Genomic DNA, 25,813 nt, shown 5'->3' with positions numbered 1-25,813 from the left:
ATTGGAAAGCCTTACTGGAGCAACCCCCCAAATACCTTCTTCTTATGGATCTGGAGGTCAAGGGGGAGGTGAGTGAGTCATTTTCACTTGAGACCTAACTCTGTGGCTTCAAATCTCTGAGCAATATTCTAGGTTCCTCTCATGTCAGCATCTCTACCAGACAGAATATGTAACAGAGGAATTAGTTTTTGGGTCAGGTTATCTGGTGGCCATGGTCTCTAGAGATGCCCTGGATTTGTTAAGTGTTCCTGTTCTCAGCACTATAATGATGTCAAGGCCTGGATCTGGCATGTTTCTAGGTCACATATAGGAAACAATTTATAAGAGTACATGAACAAGAAGCAGGAACTCTGTAGCAACACTCAGCTGTCCAAAAATGTCCACAGCTCATAAGTAGAGAAATTCTGAGCCCCTCAGCCATGTGATCAGTTTGTCAGTGGACATGAGTAGGATCAGGATGGGGATTCAGTTTTGGATGTGGTTTTGCAAAGATTTAGGGTACAATCTGGATGTATGGATATTGCAAGAGGTTCCATAGCCTAGTTTGGGAGCCCTAGGAATCAGGAGCTCTTACCTAATAAGTCTCCATGAGGAAACATCTGGTGCTGTCAACTTGAACATTCAAACCCAGATTAAATGGGGTTTTTTTTGACACCTTTCACTACCAGCATTTTCAGCAGACATGGCAAAGTGCATTTCACATATGTATTTTGGGGTGATGTGAATATGAGACTGAAAGTCCTTCATTTGGAGCATAAGTTGGTGGGCTGGGGTAAAATCTCCCATGCATACATCTAACTCCTATTCCCTAGCTGGAGAGAGACAGATTGATGTGAAAGGATTAGTCAGGCTCCAAGGTTCCATATCTTTCTGAGAACAGATATTAGAAATGTCTATTCCATGCAAATGCTCTTGGCTGGTTCTCACATCAAGGTTGTTGTATAACTCCAGATTTTATCTGTGGTTTATGATGTGGACCTTGGTCTTCAGGTACTGCAAGGAGCCCCACTTTCCTATTTCTTACCAGCATGGCCAAACCTTTCCCTACAGAGAAGAGATTTTGGTGTTCTGGATATGTCAGACCATTGTGGATACACAACCTGGTAAGAAGTGATAGGATGAGATGAAATGTCCTGAAGATGCAGCAGGGGAGGTTCAGGTTGGATATTAGAAGAAACCTCTTCACTGAAAGGGTTCTTAAACACTGCAATAGGGTCCCTGAGGAAGTGGTTGAATCCCCACCCCGGAGGTGTTTAAAAGAGGCAGAGACGTGGTGCTGAGGGACATGATAGTTAATAACTGGACTTGAAGATCATAAATGTCTTTTCCAACCAAAGCCATTGTAGGATTCGATGATTCTATGACCACAGATCATTCCTCTGTGGTCCATCTAGTTCTGATCTCTATTCTTCAATGAGCAGTATGTGCTCTGGACCAGGGAATGGCTGTGGCATCCCAGATGAGTCCAATCCTGTGGAAGAGAGCCATAATAATGAGCACAACTGTTATCCAAACAGCACTAAAAGGAAAGAGAATCTGGGAATGAGGCAAGCTAACATCAGCTAATTATTTTCCAACAGGTTTGGGAAAATTGGCATCAAAGCAGGGCTGAAGTAGCTCAGATGGGAGAGCATTAGACTGAAGATCTAAAGGTCCCTGGTTCAATCCCGGGCTTCAGCAGTGTTGTTGTGAATGTTTCTTTTGCCCAGTGCTGGGCTCTTCAGTACAAGAGAGACTGAGTGCAATAGAATACATGGAACTACTGAAGGGAGTTCAGCAAAGGGCCAGGAAGTACTGTGTGCAGGTCTGGAGAAAGGACATGGACTTAATGGAGAGGGTCCAGAGGAGGGCCACAAGGATGATCAGGGGGTTGGAGCACCTCTGCTGTGAGGACAGGCTGAGGGAGCTGGGGGTATTCAGTCTGGAGAAGAGAAGGTTCCAGGGAGACCTGATAGCAGCCTTCTAGGACCTGAAGGGGGCCTACAGGAAGGATGGGGAGAGACTGTTTGCAAGGGTCTGCAGTGACAGGACAAGGGCCAATGGCTTCAAACTAGAGAAGGGCAAATTTAGATTGGCTATCAGGAAGAAGTCCTTCACTATGAGTGTGGTAGAACACTGGAACAGGTTGTCTAGGGAGGTGGTTGAGGCCCGTTCCCTGGAGATATTCAAGGTGAGGCTTGACAGGGCCCTGGGCAGCCTGCTCTAGTTGGGGATGTCCCTGCGGACTGCAGGGAGGTCAGACTAGATGACCTTTGGAGGCCCCTTCCAGCCTGGACCATTCTATGATTCTATGAAGCTGATGAAGGAACTGAAACATCTCTCATAGGATGTACCTAGGACTGCTTGCCCTTACGGATTGTGGAATCTCCAATCTTTGAAGTTTTCAAAAGCTGGGTACGGAGCTGGTCAACTCTTTCTAGGTGGTCCTGCTAGAGCAAGATGTTGGACCAGATGATCTCCAGAGATTCCTTCCAATCAGTTTGTGTGTAATGAAGGACAAAGACAGAAGTTTGTGTCCAAAGTAGGGGAAAACAGGGCTTATATTACTCTTATAAATTTCTATTAGCAGTGGCCACCTGGCCAACCAACCATCCAAGCTGACCCACCAGCTAACAAACAGCTGTGATTGAGATTCAAGTATCAGAAGAAGCAGACCTACAGATAAATGAAAGTAGGTTTATGGGTTCCTATCCTTAGAGAACCATCTACTGAGTTCATTTTTTCATATTATTTTTATTTTTATTTTCCCCAGAGAAGCTAATAGCTCTGTGGACAGAGACTGCTTCAAAATTATCTCATCACCCGCTCTGAAGTCCTGGTGTCTGTCATCCGTTGCTACGTCATGCACAGAGCCCCCAAATAAACTTCCGTTCTCATTTAAGACACCATCTGTGTCCCATTTCTGAAGCACTTGGCAGAGATCTCTTCCCTTCTATGGTATGCTTGTTCCCCTCACAGAGCTGCAGCTTTCTTTGGAGGTGGAGAAGTCAGCGGGTGGAATGTATGCCAGCTCTCTGCAAGTGGAGATCACTTTGCTGTGACAATGTCTGCGGGTAGCAGGGTGATCTTGGTGTCCAGTCTTGGTCAGGTGGCCCTGGAGTAGACTGAAGGGGAGGTCCACAGAAGAGCTGGAGTCAATACTACATCATATCTGGCTACAAGAAAGGGAAGAGGCTGTTAATGAGGAGTGAGATGAGAAAAAGCCAAGTTGAAAACATCATGGGCAGGTCCAAGTGTACCAGAAAACCCTGTTCTTCTGCGTCCTGTTGCAACAGGACAAACGGGTGGTGGTTTTAAACTAAAAGAAGGAGTTTTAAACTAGATCCAAGGAAGTATTTTTTCACAATGAGGGTGATGAAACACTGGCAGAGGTTGCCCAGAGAGGTGACAGAAGCCCTATCCTGGAACCTTTCCAGGTCTGATTGGATGGGACTCTGAGCAACCTGATCTAGTTGAAGATGTTTCTGCTCACTGCAGTGGGGGAGTTGGACTGGATGACCTTCAAAGGTCTCTTTCCATCCCAAACCATTCTACAATTTTATGATTCTATAATTCCATGATTTTTCTACTGGGTAATTGATGGAATTGATAATCTTGTCTTTCTATTATGCACTTAAATGAAGTTTTATTCCATAATTCAACCCACAACAAAGCCTGAACTCTCCATCCAACCAACTGAAGAATCTGTGCAAACCAAAATGCTGTGCCTCATTTTTTTTTAGCTGTAGCTGTGACTTCTGCCTTCCCTTCCACAAGTGTGGTGAGAGTTAAGTTGCAGATGAAGGTACTGTCTGTTCTCAGCTTATTTTTGTGTGTTAGCCCAGCACGTGTTCCCAAGGATGATGTTGTATTACTCATACACCTCTCAAGTCCTTTTTCTCTAATTCCTTCTATTTGCAAGAGCTAGGAACAGTCATGCTCTCCAGGAAAACACAGCCTTCAAAATGATGGCATCAACGTCAAAAGCTGTGCTCAGGAGATTGTTCCTTTGGAAATTCTATGATTTTGAGGTGAATTTACCTCAGACTTGATCGGATGGGGTGGGGGGAATGATAAGAAAGCAGAGGACAACTTGTTTCAGAACATTGAAAGATCACATGAAGAATGTGGAAACAGTGTGAAAAAGAGGATGAGACTGGAAAACATTGAATCATAGGATAGTTGGAGTGGTAAGATACTTTAAAGACCATCTAGTTCCAACACCTTGTCATGGGCAGGGACAACTTCCATTAGACCAGGTTGCTCAAAACCTTATCCAACCTGAACTTGAAAACATTCCACAGCTTCTCTGGGCAACCTGTTCTGGTGTCTCACCAGTGTTACAGTGAAGAATTTCTTCCAAGTATCTAGTCTAAATCTACCCTCTCCCAGTTTAAAGCCATTATTGGAACAACCTTTCCTGAAGAAGTCTACACCAAGGATGCACAAAGCATCTGGACCAACCAATATAAAGTGCCTTTTCCACTTATTCCCAGTTAGTCTCACTTTGACCTCCTGTTTAGTAATCTCATTTTTAGATTTTCCTTCAACTCCATATTAAAATGTCCTCCACATATTCCCAACTTGTCTTCTCCTGTCCTCCCCAACAATAAAATCACTTGGCAAAGGTGGATGACATGGGGAAGGTGGACACAGGAGGGAAGCCATGGCCCCCAGAGCAGAAAGCCTTTAGCAGGGAATAGGAATGACTAGCCACACATCTCCAAGTGCTTCCTCGATGGTTGTCTGTGCCTCCTCCAACTCAGCTCGGCTGGCCACCACTCAGCTCCACGCCGAGTCCACCCACCTCTGAGATAGAGCCAACCTGGAAGATGACAAGAGAAATGTTCACCTGGAGGGAAAAGCAAGTTTTCCTTGAGAGAGGTGAAAGGAGCGTGTGTGTGATCCTGTGAAATGCCACAGCTGCATTTGGTGAGGGACTTTCTGGTCTGAACCTGACCTGGGAGTATGTAGTATTGGAGGACAAGGAGAGTTCAAAGAGGCGTGTCAGCATCCCTACCAGCATGGTCTTCACTTAGGTTGATGAATCATTTAGGTTGATGAATCATATTCCTTAGGAAATCTCCCATATTTGGGAGATTGACTTGGTTACACTGTGAGACCATCTTTTAGATATTTATTTAGACAGCTGCCAGCCATGGAATGGGACACATCTCTTGGCACCGCTGGAGGATCAACACTGCAGACGGTTGTAGGCATATTTGCAGGTGTTAAGATGTTTGTGGTGTTTTACCTCCTTCTCCTGTCACTCCTCTTTCATATTTTGACTTTGCATATGTTCAGTGTCCTCCAAGAGAACATGTATGAACCACCTGGGGAAGTCATGGCTCACTTCCATACCACCATAGCTGAAGCTCACACAGGTCACACTGGGGATGTTGGCACCTGATTCCCACATGTGCTTTTTTTTAATTCCTCATCAGCACAAGCTAGTAAATCATGTTTCTAGAAGTATTATCTCTTAATCTCAGGTCCTGCTCATCTGGAAAGATCTCTAGAGGAAGGTCCTAGGAAGTCCAGGCTCTAGCAGCCTTGCCATACTGTGTTTTCCCTGTTGCACACCAATGAAGGAATATTTACAGGGTTGGTAGGGAAAAAAAATAATCTATATTGCCTCCTCTTAACCAGCCACAACTAAGAAAAGAACATATTTCTTCTAGTGAGTTGACTACATGCCATCCATGAATTTAGTAAAGGCTCACTGATCTTAAAGATCTTCTCCAAATGAAACAATTCTAATTATATGATTCTGTGGCTCAGGCCTGAGCTAGAAGCAAATGCTTTCCCTCTGTCTGGTTGCAGACTTGATGGCTAAGGTTGGTCAGGACTGAGAGATCTGCAAGTGTGGTTTTAGAAGTTCAATTCCTGGACTGCTTTCAGTTTGATATAACTAACAGAGAGACAGTGGTCCCTGCACAAGGATGATACACAAATTGGTGAAGCATTCCATATTCACGAGAACAAGAGGACACAGTCTCAAGCTGCACCAGGGGAAGTTTAGACTCTAGGTGAGGAGAAAGTTCTTCACAGAGAGAGTTGTTAGCTGTTGGAATGGGCTGCCCAGGCAGGTGGTGGAGACACTGTCCCTGGAGGTGTTCAAGAGAGGATTGGATGTGGCACTTGGTGCCATGGTTTAGTAGCCATGAGGTCTTGGGTGACAGGTTGGACTTGATGATCTTTGAGGTCTCTTCCAACCTTATTGATTCTATGATTCTATTCTATGATAAGATTTACATTTCCAATATGCCAAGATCCTTTTCTAAGGGTTGGTTAGGAACAATTACGCAAGTTTACAAGCTAAACAATCCGACACATGAGCCGAGTAGCAAAAGCTGTGCGTATGAGTTGCAGCCTGCAACAAATCCCAGGTAATTTCCCAGAAGCATAGAATCATTGAGTGGTTTGTGTTGGAAGAGACCTCAAAGATCATCTAGTTCAAGTTGTGCCACTGGAACATGTGGTGGGGCTATGGCTGCGTGCAGGTACCTCCAGAAATATCAGGCAGCTGAGATGTTACCATATGTAGTGGGGAAAGCCAGCTGCCTCTCCAAACCCTGAGCTAACAGGTCTTTCCCTGGAGAAACACTGAAATTGCAAAAGTGATGGTTTTTATCTCCACTATACTAAGAGAATGGAAAAGCATCTGGAGTACTGGGTGCAGTTCTGGGCTCCCCAGTTCAGCAGAAACAGGATAGAGTCCAGTGGAGAGTACAAAGATGTTGAGGGGCCTGGAGCATTTCTGTGAGGAGAAAAGGCTGAGAGCCCTGGGGCTGTTTAGCCTTGAGAAGAGCAGTCTGAGAGGGGACCTTATCAATGCTTATCAACAGCTAAAGAGCAGGGGGCAAAAGGATGGGGTCAGTTTCTTTTAAGTGGTGCCCAGTAACAGGACAAGGAGCAACAGACACAAACTCTAACCTAGAAGGTTCCACTGAAATGTAAGGATAAATCCTATTTGCTTTGAGGGTGCTGGACTCCTGGAGCAGGCCACCCAGAGAGGTTGAGGAGTCTCTTTCTCTGGAGAGATTCCAAACCCACCTGAGTGTTATCCTGGGCAACCTGCTGTGGGTGACTCTTCTTTAGAAAGGGACTAGACAGTATCCAGAGGTCCCTTTCATCTCCCACCATTTTCTGATTCTGTGATTCCATTTAAGCCAGATGTGATGATGTGAGACCTTAAGGCTTAAAATTCTTCAGGAGAAAAAAACCCCAAGTTGCACCTTCAGTGACTTTGCAAGCCTTTTACTCCTGTTTTATTTATACATGCCTCCTGCCTGCTCCCTGCCCCCCCTTTCTCCCCCCCAACCCCCTTCTGCCCCAATTTTTTTCTTCCTCCTTTTTTCCCCCCCCTGTGATTGACTCTAACAGTAGGAAGCTTGCATATCAAATTTGTAGCCAAGATAAAATCTGAACTCTGCTTTTTCAAGCTCTCAGGTTGGCACTGGAGCTGCAAAAACAGCTTCCCTCAAGCAACAGGCAACCCAGCACATCTGTGGCCACCCAGCAAGATGTTTAATGGGGTGGCTTTAAAATCAGCAGGCAACTGCCCTGCCTCTCGCTCAGCCCAAGTAAAGCAAAGCTGCCGCGGTGTTCTATGCTAATTTTATGCTTTTGAAAAGCCCATTTCTTTTCTCCTCCTCCATATACTTCTCTCTCTCTTTTTGCCTCTCTCTCGCTCCTTCTGTGGAGGTGCCAAAGCCTCCTCCATCAATTTGTGAGAACTTCTGCTTGAAAACTAGAGCAGAGAATCACCCACATAACCAGGCTGGCATGAAAATACCGGAGGCAGAGACACTGACTCAAAATGACTTGAGGAGTTTCCCCATGGCAGGGTGAAAAGAAATGAGAATTGATTACACCAAAATCCCTGCAGGATAAAAGACCCCTCCAGCATCTTTTGACCATGGCCAGTGATCTTGCTCATTTAGGAGGATGTTTTGGGGTTTCTTTTTGCATTTATTTCTACTGCCTGCTCATTTTTAGTTTTATTTGCCTGCTGCTTGTGTGGAACTTGCACTGCTCCCATATCTGTTTTTTCTTTTCCTATGCAAAACACTCAGCAGACCAAGCTTTCTTCTAGACATTTCCACTTGCTTGTAATGAGAGATTATAAGTCATAGCTGAATTTCTGCAGACCAAAGCAAAGGAGACATTTCCAACCCATGTGGCACAAGCCAAATAGGTTTAAAAAAGTGAACTAAGTGTTGTTTAAAGTCTTCTATGCTATCTAGTAATTAAAATCACTCCTGTACTGGATTCCCAGACTTTAACTACTTCCCCAAGTTTGCAGAGTTTTGCAAAGGATATTTTCTGCGCTACAGTGGCTGGTTGGGAACCCAAGTGAAGCCAGACTTAGGTAAGACTGGCTGGAAACTGACTGATGGAAAAGGACATGGGAGTTTTGGCCAACAGCCAGCTGAAGAAGAGCCAGCATGGGCTCAGGTGGCCAACAGCATCCTGGCTTTTATCAGTAATAGTGTGGCTAGCAAGAAAGTGATCAAGGAAGTGATTGTCCCCCAGTACTCATCACTTGTGAGGTCACACATCCAACTCCGTGTTCAGAATTCATCCCCTCACTCCAAGAAGGACATTGAGATGCTAGAGCATGTCCAGAGAGGGGCAACAAATCTTGTGAAGGGTCTAGAGCACAAGGCTTGTGATGAGCAGCTCAAGAAACTGAGCTTGTTTAACCTGGAGAAAAGGAGGCTGAAGAGAGACCTTCTCACTATCTACAGCTCCCTGAAAGGAGATTGGTGTGAGGTGGGTTTAGGTCTCTTCTACTTAGTAACAAGTGACAGGACAAGAGGACACCTGTTCAGGTTGCACCAGGGTAGACTTAGGCTGGATATCAGGAAAAACATCTTCACTGAAAGGATTGTCAAGCCCTGGACCAGGTTTCCCAGAGAAGTGGTGTAAACACCATCTCTGGGGAGATTTTAAAGCCATAGAGATGTGGTGCTGAAGGACATGGTTTATTGATGGAATTGGTAGTGCTGAGTTAATGATTGGACTTGATGATCTTAAAGGCCTCTTTTTAACTGAAGCAATTCTATGACTTCTGCATGGACTAGCAAATTCTCCCTGATCTGTCCCCTCCTGGCTGCTCCCCAAAGCTATCAGAAGAGTATTCACTCTGGGTCTAGACTGAATTCCACTTTGGGCAGGGAAATGAAAATCTCCCTATCTCATAAACGACAGCAGGAGCTCCATGCTCCTGTTTCCCTGGGCTTTTTTGAACACAATTTGCATATTTAAGCAGCCTACTTCCACTTGTAATGAGTACTGTTCATGTTCTTTCCTTTTCCTACACTAGCGCCCTGCAGTCACAAATAAAATTAGGCTTTGCTGTTCAAACCAAAAATAAAGGGGAGCCCGTTGCTCCAGAAGTTAACAGCCCAAATAACAATCTCAATTGAAATTAATTATTCAGCCATAGATACTAAAGCTAAAACCCTTCAAAGGTATTTTGACTGTCTGTTTAGTTTAGTACCTCTGAGGAAGTAAGCTGGATCCCCAAAGGATTGTGTCACTCCCCAGTTTTACCCTTCAGTGTTCAGAGCAGGTCCTGGGCAGCTGCTGCATCTGAAAGAGGAATTTTTGTCTTCTTTCCTTCCTTATTTTTTTTTGACATGACCTGACCCCAATTTTGGACACTCTTTAGACAGAGAGATGAAATCCCAACTCAGCATTTTCCAAGGGTTTCTTACATAATCTGAATGGAAGGGTAGACTTAGACTGGACATTAAGAAGAATACTTGGTGGTGAAACACTGGAGCAGGTTGCCCAGGGAGGCAGTGGAGGTCCCATGCATGGAGACATTCGGTGTCAGGCTTGATGGGGGTCTGAGCAATCTGAACTAGATGAAGATACCCCTGCTTACTGCAGGGGAGTGGACTAGATGACCTTTAAAGGTCCTTTCCAACCCAATGCATTCTACAGTTCTGTGGTTCAGACTTCAGAAGAGAAGATGTTAGAGGCCAACCTCAGCAGCTTTGATGGTCTGAGAAAGGGCATGGCTGAACACACTGTCAGAGGGCCTAGAAGGCAGTTCCTGTCCATCCACTGATGCAAGGACTGAAGGATGCATCTCTTAATGCAATCATGAACGGTCTTGGTCACAGCCTGGTCTCCACACAGGTACACAAAACCATGGGCTGCCTTTAGGACCACACACAAGCTGTCTGCTCATGTCATGGTGGTGCTACACCCCCAGGAGTTCTGCACTGCAGCACAAACCAAGCCTTAATGTCTTTATGCCTGGAGTAGTAATCGCAGGATTATTGCTCCCACGGCATGCAAATAATAATCCTTTCTTTCCCTCATCTTGTAGTTTCCATGTAACTTAGAAAATTAATCCTCAGGGTTGCCAATGCCTTTTATTGTCAGTGTGAGCTGTCTGCCTCTGTCTCTGTCATAGCCAGCTCTCCATGGACTCAGATAATTGCTTCAACTGGAAAAGACCTCTAGGATCATTGAATCCAACTACCAACCCAACACCACTGTGCCCACTAAACCATGTCCTGAAGTGACATGTTTTTTGAACACATCCAGGGATGGTGACTCTGCCACCCCCCTGCACAGCCTATTTCAATGCCTGACCAGCACTCTGTCTCAGAGCACTTTTCAAAGTGGCTTTGCCTCACTTCTGATGGATGAAACTGGGTCATGAAGAAAAGAAGTGCCTTCTCCATCCAGTCTTTGAAAGAGGAAGGGACAAAGAAGATGTGCATTAGTTAGCCCATTTATTGCAATAGGTTTGAGCAATCTGGTCTAGTGGAAGGTATCCCTGCCTATGATGGTGGGGGAGGGAGGAGTGGAACTAATTGATCTTTCAGATCTTCTTTGGAACATGATTGAGTGGTCACATTACTGTTGGGTTAATAGTTGGACTTGATGATTTTAGAGGTCTTTTTTAATCTTAATGATTCCCAAAGACCTCTGTAATTCCATGAAACAGAAAACAATAGCAGAAGCATTCCATGAGAATGTAAACTAGCAGAAAAATAATCAACAGTGTAGAGAAGTGATGCTGACAAGGTGCACACCTCACCCCATGACCTTTTCATCAGGGCAGCCATACTGACATGGCAGCAGCGATTCTCCAGTGACTGCACATCAAAGGCCTGAGATACTCTACCTGACCCCATCAAATACAACCCAGCAAGCAGTGCAAATGCAGGAACCCCTGGTGTTATCCACATTCAGTCATTTCAGTGGGTGGCTTCCCATAGGTACAAACAACCTCTGCCAGGCTCCTGCAGTGACCACATGCCTTCCAGGTTTGGTTTGTTGTTGGTTTTGTTTCCTTTTTTTTTTTTCTTTTTTTTCCCAGTTTATCCTTTTTTTTTCTTTCTTTGTTTTTTTCTTCCCCTCTTCTAGAGGAAACAATCTGAAGCTCCTTCTGAGGATTCTGCATATACTTACCTAGTTTTCAGTGGAGCCTCCTGCATCTCGGCAGCAGTAAGATTTCTCTCTGGTGCCTCAGGGAGGATGCCTACAGACCAATCTATACCAGTGCTCCTGGTGGTAAAGCTGGACAGGGGTGTCAGAGGCATGGGGGAGAAGGGCAGTAGTAGCAAACTGGGACTGAAGGTGTTAAGGGAAAGAGGCAGGAATCACTAGAAAAAGCAGAGAATCAGAGCCGAAGGGCACCATCAGAGCTGCGAGTGTTTGTGAAAGAGAGCCACAGGCAGGAGTCCAGGGAAGGGTGGTGATCAGGATCTGACATGCACTGATTGATCAAGGTGGCGGCTCCAGTGCTGAAGGGGGTGAGAGGAGAGAGCTTTGTGTGTGTGTGGGCTGGGTGAAGGTGCTGGAAGGGCAGCCACCCCCACGCTGCCTGCCATGCTCCCTATTATTCATCCTGCGCTCACCTTCATCGACTCCTGCCTCATCACAGAAAGGAGTGCAGGGCTGCTGATTTTAACCCTTCTTTGAGCCAAACACAAGGAAACTTGGAAACTTTCGGAACTGAGGCTTAAGGTGACATTGTTTCAGGTAGAAGAGACTAGAATGGAATCATAGAATCATACAACCATTAAGGTTGGAAAAGACCTCTAAGTTCATCGAGTCCAACCCTCAACGCAACACCACCACGTCCACTGTACCATGTCCCAAAGTGCCATGTCTACACAGTTTTTTAACACCTCCAGGAATGGTGGCTCCATCACTGCTCTGGGAAGACTTGTCTAGGGCTTGACAACCCTTTCAGTGAAAGCATTTTTTCCTAATATCCAACTTAAACAGCCCCTGGTGCAACCTGAGCCCAGCTGTCATCAGCACCTTCATGAGAACAAGAATGCTGGCTGAGACCTTGCATCCTCCAACACTGTCCATGACTAGATATCCAGTGAGGAATAAGAACAGGGAAAATGCACCTGACATATCCCTCCCAAGCCTCTTCCATCCCTAAAAATAGCTGCCACCATTCAACAGTTTTCAGTTCAGAGGATTTCCTCAGCTGGCTGTGGTTTATCTATTCAGCAACCCATAATAAAAATAACTCTAGTCCAAATGCTTATCCTCATTGTGGAAAGCTCTTCTAGTATGCCTGAGATAAGGGTAGCAGTGGCCTGCCAAGGAAAGAGATGATGGGAAATACCAAATCCTCTGCAGGGAGAATTTTAGTGCCAAAAGGAAATAAAGCTGTGTTTTCCTGCTCAGTGGAACTAAGGACACCTGGTAGGGCATTTCTTCTCCTAGGGCTAAAACCTCCTTCCATCACCACCCCAACAGAAATAGGTTCCTTATGTCCCAATCATGGTTTCCACAACCATCTGCTGGACATTGCTGAAGGGCATGAGTTGGCACATTTAAGAAGTGTGGGGAAGCAATGGGCAGTGATCAACCCCAGGTACTGATCTAAATCTCAGGACATTGTTTGGTGGGACATGGTGGAGTGGGGTTGACAGTTGGACATTATGATTTTCGAGGTCTTTTCTTAATGACTCCATGATTCTATGCTTGTACATTAAATTTCCAGCACACTAGTTCTGCCCTGAGTCTAGCAGCAAGTCAAAATGTTGTTGAGCAAGACTGCTTAAACACTAAGCTTGTGCCCTCCCACTGCTCTGTGGCTCATGAGTTGTATGATTTGTTTCTGCCCTTAGGACTCAAGGCTGCACTTCTGCAGTGTGGTAGATGAGGTCAGAGCAGGGCAGCAGAGTCACAGTGTGAAAGCTGCTCTTAAATCTGAGGGCAACGCCTGGGATGTACAGACACAACCGTGTGAGGTCTGGGTTTGCAACAAAATGAGATATATATATCAAATTTGATTTAATTTAATCCTGCACATGGACTGTGCAGGGGGGTTCTGACCTACTCTCTTCCTGTTTGGGGACCAGGAAGTTCATTTCTAATTTAGATGCAGACAGACATAGTGGGAATAAAGGATCAAAGGGAAGGCACTTTCTATTTAGTGAACCAGAAGATCCTGTCTGAGTACCTCAGCTCTGCAAAAGGTGATGATGGATGAGTGGCTGCCATCTCTCCTGAGCTATGCAGGAGGGCAGTGTATGATCTGGCCCTACCAGTTAGTGAGTGAGTAATGACTGCTGATGGAGGCATCTGCCCAGCAGGACCCAGGGTAAAATTTGAAGAGATATTTCTTCAAATCTTAAGCAGGTCATGATGTTATTGATTTACAAGTGATTATTCACACCCTGAAGAAGTAGGCTGTCTTCTGGAAATGCTGTGGGATATGATGGGGTTGCATCTAAAGGCTGAAGAACATCACCAGAATGAAAGAGAGAAAGAAAAGGCTTTCTGCTCTGTTATGCATGAGAGACCAGATGAGTATTGGGGTTGATCTTTCAGAAATCAATAATCAAAGCTCCTCACTTCTTTGTTTTCTGGCCGGGTTCAAGGCTTATCTCTGCTGTTTGCCTGAACAACTCCACAGATCAGTGATTAATCAGAAAGGGATGAAGAACAGAACAAACCCTACATTTATTCAGTTACAGGACTCTTTGGGGTGCCTGCACATTGATCACCATCATTTTGTAAAGACAAGCATAAGAGCAGAAAAGGTTCAGGAAGGGCTAGAAGGCTTCATCAGAGATCTGGAGCTGTTTCCTTGAGAATAACAGGTAGACACACCAGAACTCTTCAGCCTGGGAAAAGACAAATTTTAGGGAAAGGAATTGCTTTGAAGTCAGTTGGGATTCAGACTAGAACTAACTCCTTCTGACAGTGTTGATTTCCTGCATGGCCCCATACACCAGTGAGCCAACGTTACCACTTCTTTATGGGGTAGTCCATGCATAGGACTAGGAACATGAAGTTGAAGACTAAGGAAACAAAAATACCCTTAAATCACAATTTCTGCTGAAGCTCTTGCATTGGAAAACTCTATCCCACTTTCACAGAGTCAGAATGGAGGTTGGAAAGGACTTTTGGAGGTCCTCTGCTCCAACCTCCTGCTCAAGAAGGGCCACCTACTGCCAGCTGCCCAGGACTGTATCCAGGCAGCTTTAGAATATGCACAAGGATGAAGACACCACAACTACTCTGGGCAACTTGTGCCAATGCTGTGTCACTCACACAATAAAAAGTATTCCCTGCTGTTCATAGGGAAACTCCTGTGTTGCACTATTTGTGCCCACTGCCTCTGATCCTGTCACTGGTGACCAGTGAAGAGAGCCTCCATCCCTCCTTTTTGCACCCTCCCTTCAAGTGCAAAATATACATTGATGGGCTACTTCCTGATAATTATCTTCTCCAGGCTGAATTCTCTCAACCTTTCCTCATAAAAGAAATGCTCCATTCCCTTCATCATCTTCCTGGCCCTTTGCTGGATTCCAATAGCCCCGTGTCTGTCTTGTACTGAAGAGCACAAGCACTGGACACAAGGAAAAATACAAAATAAATAACAAAACCTCCATGGGAGCAATGCTGAAGCCCGGGGTTGAACCAGGGACCTTTAGATCTTCAGTCTAACGCTCTCCCAACTGAGCTACTTCAGCTCCTCTGTGGCATGAATTTTCATGGAAACTGTTGGAATATAATTCTCTTTCAGATCTTGCTCAGTGAACATCTGATTTTTGTGCTATCACTAGGGACCACTGAAAAGAGCTTTCCTCCATTTTCTTTACATCCTTCCTTCAGTTCCTTCTATATTTAATGAAATCGCCCTGAGTCTTCTCCTCTCCAGGTGTCCCATGGGACTTTGTGCATGGCTGAACCACCAGGGGTTTCAGAAGCACTGAGAGGAATGCAGAGTTTCATCAGAAAGTCTTATACACAGGTTACCCTAAAACCTTTCTTCCCCAGTTTGGAAGCCTTTAACCAGCAGATAACTAGGAGCTGTTAAAATACAGCTGAAAGACTATTCTGTGTTTGTCTTCTAAGCCTCCCTTTCCAGTCTACTCTGCAGAAGCAGTGCAGAGCTAGAAACCACCTAAATAAGGAAAACCCCTAAGTGGAATGAAGCTGGAGGTGGGGAGATTCAGGCTGGATATGAGGAGGAGGTTCTTCACCATGAGAGTGGTGAAGCCCTGGAATGGGTTGTCCAGGGAGGTGGTTGAGGCCCCATCCCTGGGGGTGTTTAAGAGCAGGCTAGATGAGGCTCTGGCCAGCCTGATCTAGTGTGGGGTGTCCCTGTCCATGGCAGGGGGGTTGGAACTAGATAATCCTTGTGGTCCCTTCCAACCCTGACTGATACTATGATTTTGTGATTCTATTTATGATTACCTTAAGCAATCCCAGCTGTCCCACAGCTCCTACTACAGATGTTTGGAGCCTTTTCTCATGACTCATCTCATATCTTTCAGCTCTTTGAAGATGGCTTGAATTCTCAGCACCTTGGAACATCAAAGGCCCTGCTAGGTCATACTCTTGTCCAATTTTCTGTCTCTGAAAATGACACAAGTAGATGATCCCTAGGAGATCATATGAGTGTGGCTGCAGTCTGTTCTCCTCAGACATATTCAAGAAGCTCCACTTGGCATTCTGCATCTGCCTGTGATTGTATCACCAATATTCATGTTTACATTGCCAGCCTATATTTAAACACCTAACCCAAACATCAACTATCAGAGACCAGTAAGGTCAACAGTTATCAAAAATCTTCAAATGTGACTGGCTGTGGTGGATAAAGACACAAGATAGGAATAATTCTTACGCCACATTTTCACTGGTAACACTCCTCAAAGCAGGTTTTCTTGAAGGTGGACTAAGCTGTCGCTCCACAAAGCCCACATCACCTATGCCCTGTTGGCTTTAAGGGAGTGGGTGAAAAGGGGCCACCTGGGAATGGAAGATCTGTCAGGTCAGCTTGTGTGGAAGTTTGGCTCACCCATGACTTTCTTCTGCCCTTCCAGCTGTCCCATTTTTGCTTCACCAGCTTTGTCCTTGTCAAAGAATGTGACTGCAGAAAGCAAAGCAGTTTTATTTCTCAGCAGCTTTCCTCAGACAGGAAGAGATGATCCCAACATGGAAACCGTGGTATTTGGCAACCCACTCTGCCTTGCTGGAAATATTCAAGCTTCAGCTGGGTGCAAAAATTCCTGCAGAAAGATGTGCTGCACTGCCACTTTGCAAATGCTAGCAGTGCTGGTGGAAATGATGAAGGGAAGGATCTGATAACTTCATATCTGAATGCTTCCTTGAAGGAAGTGTTACATTGTAGTTAATTTAGAACTTTGAGAAGCTGACTTGCTGGGAAGCTGGCTTCTTTAGACGGGAGAACATTGCAGCTTAAAGTCTATGAGCAAAGTTGTCAGGAAGAAGGCTTGTGTTGCCAATTTGACATGTCAGATGGAAGAAGTTGGAAGCTTAGCTTCATTGAAGAGAGAGAAATGAAACCTGTCATTCTGGCTTATTTCTGACCTAGGGGCTGGAGCTCCATTGGCAACTCTGCCATGGGGAGTGAGTGAAGTGGAAGGAGGAGTGAAGTTGGGAGGACAGCTCTAGCTGTCTTGTGGGCAAGCCAAAATTGCAGGATTTATCAGATATTGGTATTTTGAGCCAGAACTGTGGGCATCTCTTCCTAACACACACATGTCCAGCTCAGTGTTGCATCAGTATTGCATTTTGCAAATGGGGAAAACTGTTCTGACAGCCTATCTACTGTCATGGAAGAGAGACAGAAAAACACCGTGATCTGCTGGAAAAATGTCCTGTCCCTGTGACACTTATCTCCCACAGCACAACTGTCTCCATTTCCATCTCTGTCTCCACTTTGCCCCTCTACAGCAGAAACTTTCTAACAGGTCCTTCACCATGGATGCTCCTCTGGTGATTTCTTCAAGTCACTTGTGTGTCCTTTGCACCAGGAGGTCCATAGAGTGTGGTCTCCCCATACTCCAAGTTTACTATTCCCCTTGAAAAAACAACTGCTCCAATCACAGCCTGAATACTATTTAGTTTGGGGGTTTCCATCTAGGGAAGGATGTGAAAAACACCTAACCAATGGAAGGGATAATAAAGTCACTCTGCATAGGGAACAGTGTGTAAACCATGGTTATTCACTCTGGGAAAAGAGCAAAAGGATAGATATTATTTGATCTAGGGAGAAGTCATTAGGGGTTGATTGGGTACTGTATCTTCTGATGAAGGGTTTTCAGCTGAAATGAGCAAGTGCCAAGCTCAGAACAAAGGAAAAGGAGTTTTCTCACACAACATCTGGTTATCTGTGCAAGTCCCTGCCCTATATTAGAGATCCCCAAAGTGCACAGACATTCAGAAGGTGCCTGTGAAGATTAAAGGAAGGAAAACACTCCACAAAGAACATGGGAATATGAAACTGTCTGCTTTGGTTCATCCAGTGCCTGAGCCACAAACCTCCAGAGATTAGGAGAGTTTCTGGAGATATGAAGGTACAGGATTTTTTCTCTTGTTTTACTCTTCTATAGACATTAACTCATGGAAAATGTTTCAGACTGGGTTTCGAACTAGATGTTCTTCTGTACACCTACTCTGGCATGTCCTTATACACATGCCCTGGCTCCTTGAGGCATCAGGAAAGTGTCAGCCTGCTAAACCATGCTGACATGATGGGCAGAGATGTGCTGGAGGTGTCATTTCATACCACCAACCAACTGTTTGATCTACCACTCCCACAGAGGTGTTTGAGGTTTTGGCCATAGCAGACAGATGACAGCAGATCCTTCTGTCTCCGCTTTCTCTCCTCCTAGTCCTCCAGTTTTCCTATCACTCAAGGCTGCTCTGCCTGTGCTTTTTAAAAGATCCATCTGGCACCAGCCAGATGCAGCTTTCCAAAGTCATCACATTACTTGCTTATGTAATGTGTCAAGAGGATGGGACCAGTTTCTTTTCAGCGGTGCCCACACACAGAACAAGGGGCAATGGGCATGAACTAGAACCCAGGAGGTTGCATCTGAACTGGACAACAATATTATTTCCTTCAAGGGTTACAGAGCACTGGAGCAGGCTGACCAGAGAGGTTGTGGAGTTTCCTTTGGAGACATTCCAGACCCACCTGGACGTGATCTTGCACAACTTGTTCTGTGTGACCCTGTTTTAGGTGTAGGGTTGGACCACCCTGAAGGGTGGTTGTAGCCAGGAAGGGGCTGGTCTCTTCTCCCAGGCAACCAGCACCAGAACAAGAGGACACAGTCTCAAGCTGCACCAGGGGAAGTTTAGGCTCGAGGTGAGGAGAAAGTTCTTCACCGAGAGAGTCATTCGTCATTGGAATGGGCTGCCCAGGGAGGTGGTTGAGTCACCATCCCTGGAGGTATTCAAGAGGAGATTGGACGTGGCACTTGGTGCCATGGTCTAGTCATGGGTCTGTGGTGACAGGTTGGACTCGATGATCCTTGAGGTCTCGTCCAACCTTGGCAATACTGTGATACTGTGATACTGTAAATGATCTCCAGAGGTCCTTTCCAACCCCCACCATTCTGTGGTTCTGTGCTTTGGTTATCTCAGCAGCTGATATACATCACCATGTTGAGAGGCATGAAACTGAGCTTTGTAGGTCAGCATGGGGTTCATCACCCTTCACAGGGTGCACAATGGTTTTTGGCTTTATTTAATGGATGTGAATGCACCCACAAGATGGAGGTGCCAAGAGCTGACCTTTTTCACCCAGCTCAGCCCATCAGACTTTTCATAAATCTTAAGTGTTCGTTGCAGGCTCTCTGACAGCAAGCTAATGGGCTTCTGTCCTATTTTTCCACTCTTAACCCATCTATCTGCACCAGGGGTATGACAGACAACTGCAGGGTTGAGATGCTATTGCTGTTCACATACTGACTTGGTTCTGATGTGTCAAAGGAAACATGTCCTTGAGGTTTCTCGAAACTTTTCTGTCTCATTACACTGAGTGGGCTCCCAGTTTACTTGAAAAGCAGGTTTTTAGTGATTATCTCTATTTTGCTGTCACTATTTTCTCTTCTGTGTCTTCTTTTTTTTTTTTTTCAGACTTTTCTCAAAATGATCTCATTAAGAACATGGAACTCCTGCTTCTGAAAAAAACAAAAAGGGTTCTGTGAGGTTTGCAAAGGTCTCCCAGCAGGAAGATTGCTTGTTTCCATTTTCCCTGCAGCTCCACAGACCCCCAAGTGAGCCCATTAGCAAAAAATGGACTGCTGGCAAATAATTCCACAAAATATGCAACAGCAACAGCAATAGCTCTGAAATGTAAGGCTCCAGTAGGCAACAAACTATGTTTGCAAACCTCATCTTTGATGGCAGTTTAATATGTTAGGGGAAAAATGAGATAATGGCACAAAGGGGACTGTGGGTGCTTGCTACCTCCTGCAATAGCTCTGAGGAGATGTACTAAAAAGGATGGAATATGAGGCCTGAGATAACTCAGCTGTTATTCTGGAGAGATAAATGTAGATCTGAAAAACAGAATTAATGAAGCCAGGCTTCCAAATTATGCCTGTCATATAGCCCTTTCCTTCCCTCTCCTTAAGTCTGATGTCTAAAAGATGCTGAGATTATTAGGCTGTACTTCTGGGCTGTATCACAAGGGAGTTCTTCAAAATATTCATTTAAACTTTGGCTCTTAGGAATCCAGGCTGTGAATGACAAGCTCTGCTGCCCTTATCTGCAGTATCCCCATGCTTGAAGCACGTACTATGGATGGTGAGATTCAGGCTGTGGTCCTGATGCTGCCTAAGAGATGTTATCTGTATCCAGGTGAGCCTTTACAGTCTGCCCTGCAGTGAAATACCCATGTATTCACCAGTAGGGAGATACAGCACCCCCAGACCTGCATCAAGCATTGAAACAAGATTCCCAGGACAGTGGTGGAATCATCATCCCAGGAGGTGTTATTAAAACCCATGTAGACATAGCACTTTGGGACACAATTTAGTGGGCACAGTGGTGTTGGGTTGCTGGTTGGACTTGATGACCTGGGAGGTCTTTTCCAATCGTAACGATTCTGTGACTCTATGATTAAACTCTCCCCAAGTCTGAGTCACTCTCAGAAAATTATGTTTTACTGTTTGCTCTAGTGACTGTTAAACAAAGAGAGAGATCTGAGAGATCCTGACTGTATTTCACTCAGAGTGATGGGGTAATTTGGGAAAGCAAAGGTCTATGTTCATCACATTCTTGTTCCTAATCAAAGGTAGGTATTTGAGGCAGACCTTTCAAGAGGGGTCATTTACTGCTGTCCAAGAAAAAGGGGGTGATGGCCATCTCTTCAGGTGTGTCCTGCATAGATCCAGGCTGACCAGAGAGCAGGAGAATGCTTTGTCTTGGAGTCAAACACTGAGGGACACAATTTGTGTCTAAATTTGCTTTGTGTCAACGGCTGAATGTATCAGCCTTGCAGTTATGCTCAGAGAACAAACCCTGTTGCTTCTTTCAGGCTTAAGAAAATGTGCAGATCTCCTTCCACCTCCACAAGCTCACTGTGCACTCTGCTTTCCCCAAATCTCTCTTTCAGGAATACCTACTGCCATTTCAACCCATCAAAACTTAATTTTTTGGGAACAATAAAGTGAATGCACTTGGGAATTGCATTTTTAATAACTGCTGATAAACCAGAGTAATAAAATGTGTACTAAAAACCCCCAGAAAAAAACCCTCAGCACCGAGAAAATAAAATAAGAGGTGTGTTGAAGTGTGTGTGGGTGTGTAGATATTTCATCACACAACAATATACAAACCAGGTGGCAATCCACTTGTTCTTGCCAACAAGGCTTTTGGTGAGATTCCCTTAGAGGTTTCCCAGAAGCTTATAAAATTAGTAGTGAAAAAAAAAAACAACCCAAACCCTTCTTGAGGATTAGCAAATATTTTCTGACTCCACTTAACTTCCCAGCAAGTATTTTCTCTCTTTACTTAGTGTTCCAGCCCCCTCCTGAAGTTTCTCTCTGTTTTGAAAAACATCCAGAAGTTATTGGAAAGAAAATTAAGGATTAAAGGAGAGGGAACAAGATGAATGTAGGCAGAACCCACAGTATTCACCTTCACATTGAGAGGCATAAGAATGATTGCTTGGACAGTGATGGTATTTTGATGTATAAATGGGTTTGTTACTTAACTCTGGTGATTCATGCTATCAGGCACAGGGATGAGGCAGCTGCCAAATTTGATGCTGGGAAAGAGTTTTCTCTCCCAGAACAGATTGACAGGGAATTTGTATAGCTGAAGGGTCAGTAAAGAGGGTTAAACATTGTTAAGATGAGAATGTGGGCAGGCAAAAGGAACATCCTGGAGAACACCACCACATTCATGTTTGCAAAACCAAGCATGCCCCAAAAGTCATCCCTTTCTCCCCCAGCTCCAGTAGCCCTGTAAACCAGAAAGGGGTAGCTGTTTAGCATCTTTCTTGGTGGCATGGGCAATAGGACCAAGTGCACCCTCATCGAGTTTGCTCAGGACATGGAGTTGTGTGGTGAAATTGGTACACTCTAAGAAAGGGATGCAATGCAGTGGGACTGGAACAGGCTTCAGAGGTGGGCCTGTGTAAACCTCACAAAACCTCACAAAGTTCAGCAAGGCCAAGTACAAGATCTTGCACATGGATTGAGGCAATCTCAAGCACGAATAGGTGATGAGTGTATTAAGAGCAGACCTGCAGAGAAGGACATGGAGGTGTTGGTGTGTGAATAACTGAATATGAGTCAACAATGTGCACTTGCAGTCCTGAAAGCCAATTGCATCCTGGGCCATGCTCCCACCAGTGTGGTCAGCTGGTCAACAGAGGTGATTCTGCCCCTCTGCTCTGCTCTGGTGAGACCCCATCTGCAGTTCTGTGTCCAGCTCCAGGGTTCTCAGCACAAGACATAGACCTGTTGGAGTGGGGCAAGATGAGGCCACAAAAATGGTCATCAGACTGAGCGAGTTGAGGTTGCTTAGCCTGAAAAAGAGAAGGCTCTGGGGAGACCTTATTGCATCTTCCCAGTACTTGAAGAGGGCCTACAGGAAAGCTGAGAAGGGACTGTTGATCAGGGAGTGTAGTCATAGAACAAGGGGTAGCGGTTTTAAACTGACAGAGAGGAGATTCAGACTAGATATAAGGATGAAATTCTTCACTGTGAAGGTAGTGAGACACTGGAACAGGTTGCCCAGAGAAGTTGTGCTTTTACCATCCCTGAAAGTGTCCAAATACAGGTTGGATGGGGCTTTGAGCAACCTGGTCTAGTGGAAGATGTCCCCACCTATGGTAAGAGGGGTTGAAACTATATGATCTTGAAGGTTCTTTCTAACCCAAACCCTTCTGTGAGCCTATGACTTCGGGGGACTAGGTGAGTAGGACTGCATTCCTGTTTCATATGGATGAAGACAGAGGCAGTGAGTCTTTTTCTATTTTTCACATTATATATTTCATCTATTTTTCTAAATAAATCCTAAATGAAGCTCCATGAGTCTTTGCTGTTGGGTGTTTGGGGTAGAGTGGTTTTTTTTCTCTCTCTTTCTTTTGTATTTAAAGATCATCATCAAAAAAAAAAAATGTGTTCCAGCTGCCTGGAAGAAAAGAGCAAGAAAAAGAGAACAAAGGGAAAGACTGGAGATATTTAACTGAGGTAATTTGAGCTGTTCTAAATGCCACAGGCAATCTGCACAAATATTTGGAGCAAGGAGATGAAGAAGAAAGAAGGAAAAATTTATGTGCTGGTTTTTCAGTCCACAAATTAAGGAGAGGAATGTTTCTTTTCAAAGGTCGAGGAGGACCTTACCTGGCAGCTCTTGGGTAATTGCCTTTTCAGCCTCCGTCATCTCTTCTGTGCTCTACCAGGCCACAGTGCAAACTCATCCAGACTCAAGAGGGGTCTATGGGGCTAAGCAAAGAAATAAGGCACTCTCAGGGTGGGTGAACAAGGGTGGCCAGCCTGAACGGTGTGAGTTCAGATCCCTTCTTGCTCTGGACCCTTGTGTCTTAGGTGAACACCCTGTGAGGAAGTTCTGGATCAGGACAAGATGCTTCATAGAATCATAGGTTGGTTTAGGTTGGAAAGCACATTTAAAAGTCGTGTAGCCCAACCTTCTGCAGTCAGCAGGGACATCTTCAACTAGATCAGGTTGCTCAGAGCCCCAACAACCTGACCAGGTTCCAAGGATGAAGCATCTAACACATCTTTGGGCAACCTGGTCCAGTGCTGTACCATCCTCAGCATGATAAATGACTTCCTTAGATCTAGTCTGGATCCATTCTCTTTTAATGAAAACCCATCATTCCTTCTCCTGTCTCAACAGATCCTGCTAAGAAGTCTGTCCCCATCTTTCTTGTTGATCCCTTTGAGCAATTAAAGGTCTCAATGATGTCTCCTTAAAGCCTTCTCCAGGCTGTACAACATGATTAACAAGGAGACTGTCACTGTCCATGATAGTCATAGGTAGAGTGTCCTTCCCAGGAGCTGTGGAAAACCACCTTCAAAACACCTCTCTTATAACTAGGTCATGAACTGTGATTTCTTCACAATTGAAAAGCTCTGCCCTCCACATACCTAACTACCTGTCTTCTCCAAGAGGTTTGTCATTTTGGATACTGATCAAGCATCCATCAGGTCAGACCAAGGTACAGACCTGCCAGACTTAAATATTGGAATACATACCCTGTGCCATATATCCCACATCTCACAGGAAAACTGACACCATCTCACTACTCTCACACACAAAGCAGCCCAGAAGACAAACTGGCTTCACTCAAAGCAATAGAGCCAGCAGATTGAGAAAGCAGATTCTGCCCCTCTCCTCCATTCTGGTGAGACCTCACCTGGAGCAGTGTGTCCAGCTCTGGAGCCCTCAGCACAAGAAGGATGTGGACTGGCTGGAGCAGGTCCATGGAAGGTCACAAAAATGATCAGAGGTCTGGAGTACCTTTCCCACAAAGATAGGCTGAGAGAATTGGGGTTGTTCAGCCTGGAGAGAAAAAAGCTCTGGGGAAACCTTATAGCTTTCCAGTAGTTGAAGGAGGCCTTCAAGAAATCTGGGGAGAGGCTTTTTGCAAAGGCTTGTAGTAGTAGGATGAAGGGGTATGGATTTAAGCTGAAAGAAGGAAGATTTATACTGAATATCAGGAAGAAATTCTTTACAACGAGGGTGGTGAGACTCTGGAACAGGTTGCCCAAGGAGGTTGTGGATGCCCCCTTCCTGAAGGTGTTCAAGACTAGGTTGAATGAGGCCTTGGGTGACCTTGTCTAGTGGAAGAAGTCCTTGCCCATCGTGGAGGGATTGGAACTAGATAATTTTTAAGGTCCTTTTCATTCCAAATCACTCTATGATGACCTTATAGAAGCCTTCCAGTACCTGAAAGGGGCTACAGGAAAGCTGGGGAGAGACAGTTTTCAAGGGCATGTAGCAACAGGACAAGGGGAAATAGTTTTAAACTAGAGCAGAGTAGATTTAGATTGGACATTAGGAAGAAGTTCTTACTATGAGTGCTGGTGCACGGGAACAGGTTGTCCAGAGAGGTGGTGGAGACCCCATCCCTGGAGACATTCAAGGTTAGGCTTGATGGGGCTCTGAGCAACCTGATCTAGTTGCAGATGTTCCTGCTTACGGCAGTGTGGTCTGACTAGCTGACCTTTAAAGGTCTCTTCTAACCCAAACCATTTTATGATCCTAGGATTCTGATTCTGTAATTCTATGATTCTATGATTTTGGAGAGCAAGCAGTGAATAGGAAGGAGAGATCTGCATGTGTTTATCTTGAGGACCCTAAAGCCCTAAATCCTAGGGTTTCTCCCACTTTACACGCACCCTAAGCATCACTGAGAGCCTTCCTGGCTCTGAGCAGGGGCACTCTCTTCCCTTCCACAATGCAGAGACTAGGGAGGAGGAAAAATGGCTGTAAGCACTCCAGAGCAGGCACCACATATGGGGAGCCATGCCCACAGCATCCCTATGTTAGAAACACCCGGGGGTTGCAGCCCTGCCCCATTTCCCCCACTGCAACGCTCACCCAGCAGATGCTCTCCCTTCCCTGTCTGCAGGCAGGTGAGGGAAAGGCAGGAACATACACTCATGCTGTTCATCCTTTTTGCCACCGTTTCTGCCTGCCCCTCTCCTGCTCCCACTCTCCTCTTCTCCCCCGCACGCCCACCCACCTGGGTGTCTCATTCAGGGATGGCTCACGGCGAGGTGGCCGTGGGGATGGATATCAGCCTCTGCCCGGCTTCTCATTAGGGAATCAATTAATATGGAGCTGCCGTCTTTCCCTCCCCTTCCTCCCCGCAGCCAAACCCGACTGCTGGAAAATAGAAAATGGGGGGGTGATGTGGGAAATCCAGGATAACACATCCTCCCCCACCCTGTGGGATGGGATTTCTTTCAGTAGGTCACTGATGATGCTCTCATCTATGTCAAGTGGGGAGAAACGGTGGCCATCAACAAAGAAGCGTTGTCTTGGTTGGCTGCATGCCCCTATATCTCCCCCTACATCCTTCACT

At 45.4% G+C, this 25,813-nt stretch overlaps 1 long non-coding RNA gene and 2 other non-coding genes across 3 annotated transcripts in view; 1 reads left to right on the top strand and 2 right to left on the bottom strand.

Annotated features, from left to right (window-relative positions):
* The first annotated feature begins 1,607 nt into the window (after nucleotides 1-1,607).
* TRNAF-GAA (transfer RNA phenylalanine (anticodon GAA)) lies at nucleotides 1,608-1,680 on the top strand. Its single transcript has one exon. It is a non-coding gene; the product is annotated as a tRNA-Phe (tRNA).
* Nucleotides 1,681-2,754: 1,074 nt separating this feature from the next.
* The window catches only part of LOC137453743 (uncharacterized), a 32,429-nt gene continuing 9,370 nt past the window's right edge, over nucleotides 2,755-25,813 (bottom strand). The window contains exons 2-3 of the long non-coding RNA XR_010990455.1: nucleotides 23,103-23,204; nucleotides 2,755-3,155 (exon numbers count right to left, since the gene is read on the bottom strand). This is a non-coding gene — a long non-coding RNA (uncharacterized lncRNA). The remainder of the gene's footprint in view (nucleotides 3,156-23,102; nucleotides 23,205-25,813) is intronic.
* TRNAF-GAA (transfer RNA phenylalanine (anticodon GAA)) lies at nucleotides 14,888-14,960 on the bottom strand. The gene has a single exon. It is a non-coding gene; the product is annotated as a tRNA-Phe (tRNA).

This window comes from Melanerpes formicivorus, unplaced genomic scaffold, assembly GCF_026170545.1.
Source record: "Melanerpes formicivorus ecotype bairdi unplaced genomic scaffold, bMelFor1.0.p_v2 SCAF_71, whole genome shotgun sequence".
NCBI lineage: Eukaryota > Metazoa > Chordata > Aves > Piciformes > Picidae > Melanerpes > Melanerpes formicivorus.
The sequence above is the reverse complement of the archived record's forward strand: the minus strand, read 5'-3'. Positions and strand labels throughout refer to the sequence as shown.